Source organism: Amblyomma mixtum, chromosome 9 (assembly GCF_055824585.1).
Source record: "Amblyomma mixtum isolate Tamu chromosome 9, ASM5582458v1, whole genome shotgun sequence".
Lineage (NCBI taxonomy): Eukaryota > Metazoa > Arthropoda > Arachnida > Ixodida > Ixodidae > Amblyomma > Amblyomma mixtum.
Window position 1 is genome coordinate 90,466,910 of NC_143020.1, and position 14,837 is coordinate 90,481,746.

General features: G+C 48.9%; 1 pseudogene; it reads right to left on the bottom strand.

Moving 5' to 3' along the window:
* Positions 1-1,105: 1,105 nt before the first annotated feature.
* Positions 1,106-1,607, bottom strand: LOC149330081 (uncharacterized; annotated as a pseudogene).
* Between the last annotated feature and the right edge of the window lie 13,230 nt (positions 1,608-14,837).

Here is a 14,837-nt window from a genome sequence, read left to right on the forward strand (position 1 = left end):
AAACAGCGCACTGGTGCGGCTTCACCCCTAAGCGAACCAGCTGGTGGACGAGGAGATGATCTCGCCGTTTGAATTTCCGGCCGCATTGGTCGCCCTGGAAAAGCCGCTCGCGAGTGTGGGTCAGTGCATGGCTTTTTAAATGGCCTCTGTAAGGGAAAAGAGAACAGAATGAGGAGAAGTAGCACACTCGGCAAGACAGCCTCATAGCCGGCTCAGAGGAGGAAGAGGAACCGCTCCATAAACACACGAGGCCTTTCACCTATGCGTAGCAGCGTTGATATGGAGCGAAAGAAGCGTATACTGCAGCCAGTTGGCCCAGCGGCCACTGCCATGACGCAGGATAATGAAGCCCTGATCAGCGCTTAAAAATTCGTCTCTTCTCCTACAAGACTATTGAAGAAGCGTAGCTTGTTGGGCCAGTTGGTGCATGGTATGAGAAAACCAGCGAAAAGGACGCATTCACAAGGAGAAGTACACAGGACAACGCTTCCAGCGTTGTCCTGTGTACTTCTCTACAGCGTTGTCCTGTGTACTTCTCTTTGTGAATGCGTCCTTTACGCTGGTTTTCTCATACTCTTACAATACATATCAGATAAAATTACAAAATAAGTCACACGCATCTATTGGTCTTAGAAACCGCATAAATATTTCGGGCGCTCGAGTTCTTTGCCAAGCCACTGGACTTAGCAGCAAAGGGGGACGCGAACATACGAACCTCTATTCGCTGATTCGCTTCCATGCGCAGCGACGCTAGTGCCGAGTACCTGGTCGGGGGAAATTTTGTACCCATTAGAAAGCCGGTAGGTACCCGGCGTTATCGGGGTTCGAACGCGGAGGCGGATGCGAGGAGGATGCTCTACCACAAGGCCACCGCTTCGGCCAAGGAGATAACTCGGCTGGGTGACGTAACCACTCGCATACATTTAGGGCAAACAGCTTCTGTTGGTGTGTCGTGCATGGTCAAAACGAAATAATTAGGACAGAGAATCCCGCCTGTGGGAGGACGGCCAAAATAGGCCCAGGTGTGCTGCTTCCGGTCACTCGAGCTCCGATCGGATGATGCAACAGCTTTTCAAGGTCGCCACACAAAGACATAAAAATCGCTTTATCCGTACCCACTATTACGCGCCACGTGTCTTTCGTTGACGTGGATCACGGCGTTGTGCTCTTCGGACGGCTTCTAGGACGAAGATGTGGCCGCAGCGGCCTGAGTACCATGGTCCTGCGAAGACATCGAGGCCGGCGGCGCGCCGTGCGGCTTGGGCAGGCTTACGGGCGTCGCGTAGTACCGCTCCTTCACCGCCGTCAGCAGCATGTAGCTCAGGTCTTCGTTGGGGTCGGCGCCTGGCTCCCGGGCACCTTGATCTCCGGCACGTCCAGGTCGTGGTTGTCCAGGCACTGTGTGGCCGAGCCGGAGCCACCGCGCTCGTCATCGTCGCAGTCCTTGTAGTTGAGCACCGGGTTGAGGTGGCCGGTGTGGAGTTAGCGTTGATCATGCCGTAGTACTTGGCATTCAAGCAGAAGCGCTTGAACGCCACGCACAGCCCGATGAGCGATATACTGTTGCCCACGAAGAGCACGATGCGTAGGATGATTCTGAAGATCATGGCGTCGGCTGCTTGTGCTATAGCGCTGCGGTCAACAGGAGGAATGGTGTACCTTTTCTGCCAAGGGTAGAACGGATTCGATTCCATGCGCAGTTACACTAGTGGTGCCCCTATGTGTAGCACCCGGGCACCACATCACCACTTGCCTTTCTGAGTGCGATTTCCGGTTCCTTTTGGGATCTCCCCATTAGTGCTGGTCGATGCGTCTCAGTAACGATGCGAACCGTCGCAGCCGTATAAACACAGGTCCAATCGTTTGTTCCTTTTGAAGAAAGACGATAGCCACAACAGCTTCACTGTGGAACATGGTTACATGAAATCAGATTTAACAGCGCGTTTGCTTCGCGAACGAAAGGATGACTAAGTTATAAGACGCGTCCACTTGCTTGGGCAATCGAAATGCTTGAAAACGCTTGGTACTGTGGGTGTATTGGTTGGTTGCGTGTGCGTAAAAGTGCCAAATATTATTTGATGTTCGCTTGAGTCTAACGCCATTACTATAGGCTTCTTATACGAAAAACCAGAAGCAAAGCGCAATACAGAGTAAAACCTCGGCTTACTTGTTATCGGTGGAGAAAGGGCCCGAGGAGCAGCGGTGCCTTCGTTGCTGCCTCAGCGGATGCTTGTTGAGCCGCTGCTCCTCCAAAACGACTTTTTTTAGGGAACAGGTCGCCGCATGTGTCGCAGCGGGACACTGTGGGTGAACCGGATGATATGGTTCCATTCATGGAAGGCAAACGCACAGGGGCACGTTCATCTAACGGACGAAGAACATTAGGCTGCTCTTTCATCACAGTCTGAACTTTTAATCGCCAATCATCCTAGGCACTCAAAGGACGACAGAAGGCGCGCAATTGTGGTCGCCACTCGCTCATTCTTTTCTTTATACTTTGTAATAGTGCCTGCATAATGTTACTACCAAAACTGCACACGTATAATAGAAAAAAGAACAACAGATGTTTGAGACGTTTTGTCTTATCTGTAGTTTGCAATTTTTCGCAGCCGTGTTTGCCATTTTCAGTTAAAATTCTGGCAAGGAATGATTAGTTTCTGTTGTCTTATATTAACTATTGCATCATCAAAATCGTGTCTCCTCCTGTAGCAGGTCAGCACTCCGAGGTGCGCTGTAGCTAAAACTACAATAAAAGTACTGCTGTTCGCACAGTGTTTGAATTTTTTTTCTAACCATATCAATTTTGTAATGATTATGCGAAGTGACATAAGCCAGCAAGACGCCTGGCTGTTTATATGCCCCAAATTACCGTGATACCACTTAACAAAATTATTGTAAGAAGAAGATAGGGACGAATCAGCACTCCCGTGCTTCGTCGTCATCGCTGGTTGTTAGAGCGCGAGCTTTCAGTTTCTCAGGAAGTAAGCAAGTTTACATGCTGACATGCTGTAATAAACATCTGGGGACATGAAGAACATTATATTATTGGTTAACCTACAGATGCAAAATGCGCAGTACTGATTTCATGGCCCCTCTAATAAAACTAAATGTCACACATCTATATCATTCCCATCACGGATGAATGATATGCAGCAAGAAAAGAAGTCATCATTGATATTAATTTGCAATGTCTGGTTCCTTCAACTACTCATGACACCTAGTAATGCCTACCTGGTCTAAGAGGTATATTTTTTTTTCATTTGGTTTTATTTTTTATCTACCTTGATAATGACTCATGCGGTTGTAAGCTACTCTCGTAACGATACCAATATCCTGTGTTCGCTTTTGTTCGCCAAGAAGCAAAGCTCTATTGCAGCCTAAGGATGGCATGCACGCCTCGCAATCTTAAAGTTAAGGGCTCAGTTCCCGCATCTTTTAAGAAGTTTTATATTTCGTTGAACCCACAACAGCACGCCGCATAAGCCCCACGCAACGAATCCGAAAGATGGCCTGAAGGGAGAGCTTCCGAGACCTGTCGCTGTGTTTCCTGCCTGAAATGCGGCGCAAGGAATGATCGTGGTTCCGGTCGACAGGGTAGCAGACACAAATGACGGGCTACCTCCTGGCACACAAACTACTTGATTTCGGCAGAAAGGCGATAGGGTTTAATGTCCATGGCGGATCAAAACACGCCACTTGGGTAGCTCCTCAAATCTCTATAAAGTTCGTAGACCTTCGCAATGGCAGTCGGACTTTTTGCAATGGCCGTGTTGAAGGCGTCATCACCGGTACCTTTCAGTACGTGCCTAATCTTATCTACACCCGCTATATTTGGGTTGAAGCGTTTCCATAAGTCCACGATGTCCTCGATGTAACTGTTGAAGCTTTCTCCTGCCTGCATGCTGTGATCACGAGCGTAGACGCTTCGAAGCACGAAATTTGCGAACGGCAGGACGGCCGGATACTCCAGGAAAGTTGGTCTTCAAAGTAGGCCAGGTGGTGATGCCTGAATCACGGTTCCAATAGGACGTTTTTGCCAACATCAGTTAAGTAGAATATTACGGGCTTAAGCCTGAGAGTATCATGTCAGTTGTTTTGCCGGATCCCCCGTTCGGACGCTGAAAGCCTTAGACATCTTGGCCGTCGCTGGTACTGAAGATAGTGGAATCTCGCTGACGTAAGGCGTAAGAACAGGCGACAGGCGGATGCGGGGCCTAGCGCTGCTGACTTGTCACCGCCACGGGAACGGACACCGTGCGACTGCGGAGTTCCAGGGAGGTGTCGGAGGTGCGGATCGTGGCGCCTTCACCAAGTGAATAGTGGATTGTTGGTGGGTGAAGGCGAGCAACGCAGGCAGCATTCATGTAGCACCTGTAGAATGCAGCCAGCCGCAGTAGCAGGGTAAGCCAGAGACTCGCGCTCTAGCCACCAGCGGCGACGATGAGGCGCGAGATTGCTGAGTTGTCCCCATCTTCTTCTTACAATGAGCAGTTTTAAGCGGTATCCCGATAGTTTGGAACATCTAAACGTCCAGCCATTTTGATCGCATAGACCCTTTCACATAGTCATTAAAAATTGATATCGGCAGATAAAAGACCCAACATTGAGGAGTTTTTTTTTTCATTCCACCTTGGAGCGCTGAGGCGTTACAGTGGGGGAAGGGATTTTGATGATGCAATAGATAACATCTGACAACACAAACTGTTCATACCTTGATAAAATTTTTGTCTGGAAATGAAAACCACGACTGTGAAAAATTGGACACGATAGATAAGACAAAGCATTTCGACCATCAGCGGTTCTTTTTCTAGTATACGCGTGTACTTTTGGTAGTAACATGATAGAGGAAACATTAAAGTTATAAAGAGAGGAAAGAGGCAGTGGCGACTATTGCGCGCCTTCTGTCGTGCATGTGCCGCCTGGGGCCGTTGGCCATTGAGAGTGCATGCAGGCTGTGATGGAAGAGCAGTCGAATATTCGTCGTCCGTTCGATCTTCTTACTCGCGGGAGTTCGCCCTCCGAGAATGGAACCCCTTCAACCGATTCACACGTGTTGTTCCCCTGCGAGACATGCGGCGACCTGTTCCCCAGAAAAGAGGCTTTGGATGAGCACCGCCTGAGCAAGCATCCGCAGATGCAGCAACGAAGGCACCGCTGCTCCTTCTGCCCTTACTCCACCGATAGCAGGTAAGCCGAGGTTTGACACTGCATTTTACTTTGCTATCAATTCTTCGTATAGGACGCAAAAAATAGTGGCGTTAGACTTAAGCGAACGTCAACCAATATTTGGCGCTCTTTGACACTCGGTTTGCCAGGACACCTTGCCAACTGAAATGTTGAGAAGGGAAAGCCGAGAACACTATGCCGTGACGACTTCCGGCGGATGTAACGTCACACCATTCACGTGGCTTTATATATACCCAAGTTATAAATATTTCGGGGATCTTAGTGTTAGTTACGCTTAATTACACTGTAGTGTAGGATGTCTTCGAAGGCGCTGCGTCGCGAACGGCTAGCGGTACGTCTCGGTTCAGCCCCGAGGCAGCGATCAGTCCCAGCGGCAGCGATCAGCGCACACGCACGAGCATCAGCGCCGCTGTCTTCGTCCTCTTCTTCCTTACGCCAGCTGCCCAAAGTTCGGGAGCCGAAGGCCTGTCTTACAACAGATTTTTCTATCTAATTTGAAACAAATCCGACGTTTTTTCGACAATTACGTGACAATTTCCCCTATTCCCTGATGACTTCCGGTGGATGTGGCGTCGAATTGTTCCCCTGGCTTTATTGACGTCCGTGTTTTTCGACGCAATTTCGACATATTTTCCTGTAGTTTGTGAACTAATTACTGTACAGTCATCAAACTTTTCTTCAAGGTTAACTTTTTCCTTCTCTATCTGAAGTATTCATTAGTTGTCTTCTGTCTTTTTTACTTCCCGAGTTAAATGCCTGTGACACGCTTTGTTAACGGACGGACCACAGTATGAGCCATTAGAGGTTTTCGCCTTAATACGCCCGCAACACCGAGTGTTTTCAAGCATTTCGCTTCTGTAAGCACAGGGAAGAGACTGCGATAACTTCGTGTTCACTTCGTTCAAGAGTCAAATGCGCTGTTAAATCTGATTGCATGTCTTCGCATTCCAGGGCGAAGCAGTCATATTCTGTCGTCTTCATTCAAAAGGAATGTTATTCAAGGAGCGCTTTTATGGCAGCGACGGTTCACGTCGTAGAGCAGTCTTATCGACCTGCACTAATAAGGTGATTCGAGAAGACACCATAAATTGCGGCCAGAAACGCAAATGGTTAAGCAGCGCCCGTTTGCTACGTATGGCAGCGAAGTGGCGAATAGTGTGTTCCATTGTTGGCGTTGTCTGGCGGTGCGATGTGCAGTGCTTGGCAGTGAACTTGAGTGCGCGACGTTTATCGGCGGTTTCTAAGTACCAGTACATGTGTTTGCCATATGTTGTCATTTTATCTTATACGTAATTTAAAAGAAAAGTAATGTGTTTGACAGGGCTGATCAAAGATTCATCATGTTGCTGCATGGCAGACGCTTCTGCACCATCTGGCTGCGGTACGCTTCTTTCGTAGCCATGTAAGCGTTAATAGAAGTAGGTGAACGGCCTGCCGTGGTGTTTGTATGATGGAATGGGTATTTCACTCTTCCTCCGCTCAGCCAGCGATGAGCTTGTCTTATTAAGTGCGCCACTTCGCCCCCTTCTGTTATCTTTGCCCTCATAGAAGCAATTTCAAGAGACACGCACGGAACCACACTGGCGAGCGGCCTTTCCTGTGCGACGTCTGCGGGAAGGGTTTCAAACAGCGAGAGGATCTCGTCGCCCACAAGCGGGTCCACACAAAGGAGAAACCGTACAAGTGCCCCGACTGCAGTCTCCGTTTCAGCCAATCTGGCAGCCGCAGTCGTCACCGCAGAGAACCCTACTAAGGTCACGCCTAGGAAAAGCTTCTCCCGGAAGGACCACCTTAAGAGACACCTGAAGACGCACCTGCAGGAGAGACCCTACACCAGCTCCCATGCCGCTCCGGAAGAGGTTCCCTCACCAGAGCCAAGCGAAGAAGTACGAGAGTGGGAACTGCAGCCTCCGGTAGCCTCCGCAGATGACGTCCTGTGATTGCACCGTGATTCCATCGAACAAACTGAACCCCAACGCAACAAGCGGCAATTAAGAAGCAGTGCTGAAGTGCGCTGGTTGCGAAGCCAACATGAACGAAATAATAAAAAGAAAACATGCAACAAAGGGCGGAGTGAAGCCCTGCTATTTTCTTCGCTGGCATGGGGAGTAATTGTAGACGAGTAGAAAGCGTATCGAAGTCCTACGCCGTTGGAGCGCTCTGCCTACTGTATGTATGACACATGGGCAGGCCTGAGGAGAAATGGGCAGACCACAAACACGGTGCTCACAGCGCTGTGATGGAGCGTGGAAGGTGTGCAGATAAAGGCACGGCGCGCCCTTGATAATATGCTCGCCTGTACCCGCGCGAATTTCCCTCGGGTGCGGCGTTTTCGAGAATTAAGCTCCAAGGAACCGCCTCTCACATCCACTGTGGCAGGCTTTGGTGGAAAACAAGTTAGCGCGCGTGAGCCGTTTCATCAGTATACCTGTTGTACAAATCTCTGTGTTTTCAGAGCGCCACAAGTTGCACCGAAAACCGCTTTCGTAACCGTTAATGGAATACGGCGGAAGGAAATCAGCGTCGATCGAGAACCTTTTCCCCATAACGCATAAAACTTCAAAAATAAAACGGTTTCGCCGAGGCGCTTGCGCATTCGTACTGCCTCTGGTTGCTAGCCTGTACTGAGAGGATCATTGCGGCAATTTTTTTTTCACTGGTAAGAAGGTTCCTCACGTGTTCCAGATACAAGATCAAAAGTGCTTCTAGAAATCTTAGTATGCAAAAAAAAAATACTGCGCTCTGCACGGACGCAATGCACACACGCTTTGCACACACGAAGCTTGCACGCAATTTCCTTGCTGGAACGAGCCGCAGCCGCGCATTCTGAGGGCGTCGTCATTCTGTGTATAGGTGAAAAGCACGTCAAGGGCGATTAGCGTAGCAGTGGGAGCGGTTCTTTTTTGTAATTCATATGGCACTCCTGTAAATAGAAAGCTAGCACCGTACTCCACCACCTCCCTCCCACCCCAAACCTGTATTCTATGCTGCTTTGCCGTCAAATTATTAGCCAGGGTTGAGAAGAATGCATTCTACAAAAGTGTGTCTGTTTGGGCGAAGTATTCAAGTTAGAAGGAACGCCAACCCAAAAAAATAAATGAAAAAAAAAAGAAAAGCGCTACGGGATACGTTGAGAGGATGGCGGCGCCCTGCTCGCCCACTTGGGAATAAATACATGTCACCACTGGATTCCTCGACGCGATTGCTCGCCGAAATGGTAGCGGTTCGCTTTTATTTCACACACTCTCGCCAACGCGTAGAGGAATAAGTGATAACTAACTCCTGTTTTTCAGATAATTTTTCAATTTTCAAGCTCTTAGGCCTAACTAATCGCCGTGTGTTTACCTCGCAAGAACTACACCTGGTGAAGCAGTTGTCTAGCTTTGAGTCACTTGTTACATTTTCATCAATTTGCAGTTTTTCTTCTTGGAACGAATAAAGGCACGCAGTGCACGCACGTTAGCTATCAGTCATTACGGATGAAAATTTCTTCAACACAGCGTTGATGTGCTTTCGCGTCTTGTCACTAGATGGCGCTACCGTTTATGCGTGCCAGTTGAGTTTCCCCTTCAAGTGGAGATGTGAGGAAACTCTTGATGATGATGAAATCGGATTTCTTGATGGATTGACGGTTCGGACTCGCAAATAATCACATTACTCGACGGCGGGACAAGAAGGTTAACTATTTATTAACACATGAATAAACAAGAAGAAACAAGCAATTTACAACATGACTGAACCGTTGATTACACGAAATCAGCACCCTTAACCAAGAGCGTTCCGTTTTTAAGAATTTGTCTCCGCCCTTGTTAGGGACAGCAAGCAATAATAAAACAGGCGACACTTCTCACCAATCAGTGCCCAAGGAAAGGCACAATACAGTTTCCGTCGGCCAATCAAAAACTGGGGAGAGGATGCCAGCCAGTCAAACACTTGGGAAAGGAGAGGTTCCGAGGACGCACACAAACAGCACCGAACTCGCTGCGCTCCGAACCTGCGCCCTCCCCGTAACTTCCCCCTCCGCACACGTGCACAAGGGACACACTCATGCCACGGGAACAATCACTGAAGGTTCCTTATGTAAAAAAAGGAAAGATCGTTGGAGCTTCACCTTATACACATCATCCGACATATCGTGGAGGATTCGCTGGGACGACTGCGACGAGCCGAGTTGGGGCCCCGCTTTTCCACAGCTGGTATGACGTCACACATAGGTCACGCTAAAGGTTAATGGTGGATTCTCCGTGACGACGGCCAAGAGCGGAAACCTCGAGCAATATTGCTTTCGCAATAAAAAACATCCACTGGCCACAAAACACTACCGTAGGCATTCAAACACTGCACTGCAGAATGCTGCGCGCTAGAAAGTATCTGTGGTGGGGAGGCAAACCGGAGACAGAATGAGCGTTTTGGCGACGATGCCGCCAGCAACAATAGAGCAGCCACCGACATGCGTCGCGTCGTGCTTCCACGGTTCCATGAATTCGGTAACCCTTCAACCAGGGGCAGGTGCACATGTTAAAGTCTCGCTCCGTGCACTGTACTGGAGGCTGGATGACACTTCGGAATGTTCAGCAAACTTCACAGTGCCCCTCAGGGGCACTACCGCACGGCCAGCTAAAAGCGACTCCGAAAGTCAACACGCTGCTCGGCCGTTTCGGCCGAGATACCCTAAACCCATGCCTCTTTACCCTCGGAGAGCCAAACACCCGTCTTCCCGGCAAGCGCGACGCAGTTTTGTGGGTCAAGCTACCGTGCCATCTCAAGCTCAAGCTCGCGAGCGCGTCTCTCTCCGCCGGTGTGGCTCGGTCCAGAATCACGTGACGCCCCCTCCAGTTCTCACTGGCCCTCCGTCGATGCCCTCTCCCGGCGTCGGCGCGGCGTCGGCGTTTTTTTCTGTTCCGTTAGAACCTGACGATTTGCCAAAAACGTCCACTGCGGCGGCAAGAAGACGCTCCGGTGCCGTCGACGCCGAGGAATCGCCCGGAAAAACGGTCCATGTGGGCCACGCTTTACGCCAAGCTCATGTGGCGCCACAATCACTACGTTCGGTTTCGCTCAAATAACAATATGTTTTATAAACCCTATCTAAATGTTGAAATACACTTTTCTTGCAGTCATTAGGCGCGTTGCCCGTTGTCCAAAAATCTTCGCGCGAAGCGGATTCGCTCGCCGCAAAAGCTAGGACCTGCTCTCATGTATCGACACCCGGGCGAGGTGGAACTGCCGCGCTACTGCTGTTTCTCGCGTTTGCACACCACGTTGCCGCTCGCGGCATTCCGGTCTGAAAGGCATACTACTATTGATCAAAACTGACGCGCAGACGACGTCGCCGAAGCTCAGGGAATGACGAGGAATAAGTCCACGCGCCGACGCGTATTTTTACTTCCATGGGTCTAATTTGCGGCAGTGTTGTCTCCGACTGAAACTATTTATTTGCGGAAACCCAAAAAACGAAGTAAAAGCGAAAGCCGTGCCGCCACGTGACTGCCTGAAAAGCACTCTAAGCGTCGGTTGACTCATGTTACTCTAGGAGGTGAGTTCAAAATAAACGCGGAAACAGTTACGTTTAATCCGGTTTAATAGGAAAATTGGCCGAACAGGACAATAATTTGAAGTTGTCTAAAAATTCTCGGAGCCTGTAGTTCCGCTCGTAAAAAGACGAGCTCAGAATCCTCTTCAGTGCAGTTTTAAGCCTGCTACCGTGCCGAAGTTCGAAAGCAATCTGCTAACCGGCACTTGAGCAATCTGCTGGACCTGCGCCGTACATTGCTAGGCGGCACTTCAGTGGGTACCGCATGACGGCGCTACGACTGCTCGCCAAGCAAGGAGGAAATTTAGCGGAAACGGACGACATTTGTTACTCGCTTGGTTGCAACATCTGTAGTTAATATACTCAAAATTGCTCATGCTGCCATAAGTACATATCTCGAAGATACGCTTTTAAGAACTCTGCATTGACTAGATCGATGCGCCTTTATTCAGCTTCAAACGTCGAAGTGTCCCGGCGGAAACTTGCATAACCTAAAGTATATTGAATACCATGCAGGAAAAATTAATGTGTCGTGGCGGAGTAGCAGCGTCCCCGTCTTGGACGCCGGCGACTGGATATGATTATCACTTAGACCCCAACACCTTTTCTTATTAATTTAATTATCATACAAGTGGGACACTCTTGCGGACAGCCTTTGCCTACCAAATCCGCCCATGCCACACTTGAGCAAAGAAAGGGTGTCACCTTAATAGAGATATGCTGATTAAACAGCTCGGGCGCGCTAACTTACTCGCTCGCCCACAAAGCCTGCAACCTCAAAAGTGAAGTATTTCATGGCGGCTCACTTCTCGAAAAAGCCGTGAACGAGGGAAATGCTCGGGTAAACTGGCCACCATATTATGGCGGGGGCAATGGGCGCTTATCCTCAAAACATGCACGTTCCATTACTGTGTGCTGTGAAGCAGATCTGGCACTGTTTCCGTGGTCGGTGAACTTTTCCTCACGCCTGTACATCCGTCATATGCTCAAGCGGCTGAGTGCTCCGACGGCACAGGGCTTTGAATTGTTTTCAGCTCGTCTGCAATTGAAATCAAATCAAATCAAATTTATTTTCTAACAAGTGGGTGGTCACCTGGTCTACAAGCTGTACAAACAGCTTGACAAAGGCTCAGGAAACCAGTAGACAACATAGCAGGAGCAGACAGCAAATTCCAGAAGTGCATTTTCATGACATCCAAAAGCGTTATAGAATGCATACGTCACTGTAGCACGATATGAAAACAAAACCAAAAGCTGATCAAGAATAAAATCAGTAGAAAACGCTCAACAAGGCAGACAGTTCTTAAATGCGAGTATAATATTTAAAGTAAGAACATATGTATAGATAGATTATATTAGCACGAAGTAGGTTCTCAATTGCTTACGACTAAACCCAACAGTGTCTCTATATTGGTTGAGAAAAACTGGAAGATTGTGAGCCAAGGATTGCAATTTGTAGTCTGTTACAAAATGCGTCTGTTCTAATAAATTACTCCCACGTACCCATGAAAACAATACCAGGCCTTCACCTCGCTGTTTGTTGTAGGCTTTTCTTTATTTCGTCCATGTCGGCTTTGAAACCAACGCATTCCCGCACTGCCTTTTTCGTGGGTGGCCTTACATCTCCTTCTTTGCTAGTCGCTGCATTGGGGGTAGGGATTTTTTTCCGGAACCGTGGTGAAAGCCCACGCGCATGTTGTCACAGATTCGTGAAGCTACATAAGCTCATCTCACAGTCCGTCCAGTACAGAGGCTACAGGCGGCTGCACTTCCCACTGTCGTGCTTGTTCACTTGGTTGTGGTGCGGTAATCTCTTCCGGAGGAGTATGCAACCATCAGACTCTGTGGTTTCTAGGGTCTCTCCTGCAGGTGCGTTTGCAGGTGTTTGTCAAGGCTGTCCTTGTTGGCACTTGTTGGTATCGGCAGTTTCTAAGTACCAGTACATGTGTGCACCGCATCTTGTCCTTTTATCTTACACGCGAAGTAAAAGAATAGAAATGTGTCTGTCAGCGCTGATGAAAGATCTATTATGCTGCTGCGCGGCAGTCGCTTCTGCGCCATCTGGCTGCAATACGCTTCTTCCGTAGCCATGTAAGCTTTAATACAAGCAGGTGAATGGCCTGCTGTGGTGTTTGTATGATGTAATGGGTATTTCACTCTTCCTCAGCTCAGCCAGCGATGAGCTTGTCTTATTAAGTGCGCCACTTCGCCCCCTGTGTTTGTCAAGGCGGTCCTTCCTTCCATAATGAGGACAAATGACCTATACTTTCCGCCGTGCTGCACTGTGCAGTGACGGGTCTGGCTCCAACCTCGGTTGAAGCGTAGCCCGCAGTCGACGCACTTGAACGGCTTCTCCCCTGAGTGGACCAGCTGGAGGTCGAAGAGATGAGTCCGCTGTGTGGACCTTTTCCCGCATTCTTGGCACAGAAAAGCCCACTTGCTCGTGTGGGTCCGTTCATGTCCGTTGAAATCGCCTGTGTGATGGAAAAGAGAACAGAATGGCTAGGTGTGGCACACTGAGCGAGACTGCCTGATAGCCGGCTCATACGAGGGAAATAACCATTGCAGTACACAAACACCACATGCGGCCATTCAGTTGCATGTAGCAGCCTTTACAGGGCTGCTAAAGAAGCGCGTTGCAGCCAATCGGAACTGCGGCCACTTCGACGAGCGAGTATATAAATCTTTGATCGGCAATTTTTCTTTGCATTATATCTGAGAGAAAAATAACTCAAAAAGACACACGCATGTGTAGGTGTTTGGAAAAAGGAGAAATAGGTTGCCCGCGAAAGTTCTTTGCCAGGCATTGGGAGTTGGCAGCGATAGAGAATGCGAAGATGTGAACACTCTAGTCAAAGAATTTGCCGACTCGCTTCCACGCGCAGCGACTGTAATGGTGCCCCTCGGTGTCGCACCTGCAACTACACGCGCATATACACAACTTCCGCTTCTGGACTCAGCGATTTCTGATTTCACGTCGGATATTCCTACTCGAATGGCTTGATGCCTCCGTAACGGCGCAAACCATCGCATCCGTTTAATTGCTGCTTTGAACACTTCTTCCTTCTGAAGAAGGTCAGAAGGCACGACAGCTTCCCCATGGGGTGCGGCAACATGCAATCTGTTGTAATTGCACATTTGCATCTTGGATGAACAGCAGACTAAGTTATCGCACTCCTTTTTTATTGCGAAAGCAATACTACTTGCTCTATCACGCCTTTGCCGTGCCGCGGCGGTGACCACCGTTGACCTTCATTTGACCTTGATTGCATTAGGTTGGATTAGATTGGATTAGATTGAATTAGATTAGACTGGATTGGATTGGACTGGATTGGATTGGATTGAATTAGATTACATTACATTAAATTGGATTGGATAACCGATGCATCACCACGAGTCTAACCACAAGCACCACCACCAGCTACACTACCAGCTGAACCATGGCGTAGGTACGGATAGTGCTTTCGCAATTACCTGGCTTAACCAAGCTAAGCCACAGGGAATTTTTTGCGTAGAGAAGCGAAGTGCTTGGAAACGCTGTATTTATATGAAGTCGTGTGGCCAAAGAGCGCCAAACACTGGCCGATGTCCGCTTCGGTCTAAAGCCACCACTATTGGCGATCTATGCGAAAAATGAATAGCAAAGCTTATCGCAGAGTCAATCCTTGGCTTAATTGCGATCGCTGGAGTAAGGAGACAAGTCGCAGCGGCACCTTCCACGCGGACTAGGCTGATTCTCGCTCTCCCGGTGCTCTTCCAGGCGATTTTTCCCAAAGGACAGTTCGTTGCATGTGCCACAGGCGAACACAATCGGTGAAATGGGTGAATTGTTTCCATCCTCGGAGGGCGAACCAAGCTGAGAACTAACATCTTCCAAACAAATAATTTTAACTCTCCTATCGCAGCCCGCACTGTTAACCATCAGTCACCACTGGCACAGAATATATCTGCAACAAAAAGCGCAACTGTCTCTGCGACTTCCTCTTTGCACTTTTTATACTTTTTGATGTTGCTTCTATCATTTACTATCACAACTGCGCACGTAAACCCGAAAAAAAGAATGGTGTACGGTCGACGTGCTTCGCCATATCTGTGGTTTGCTCTTCATCATTTTCGT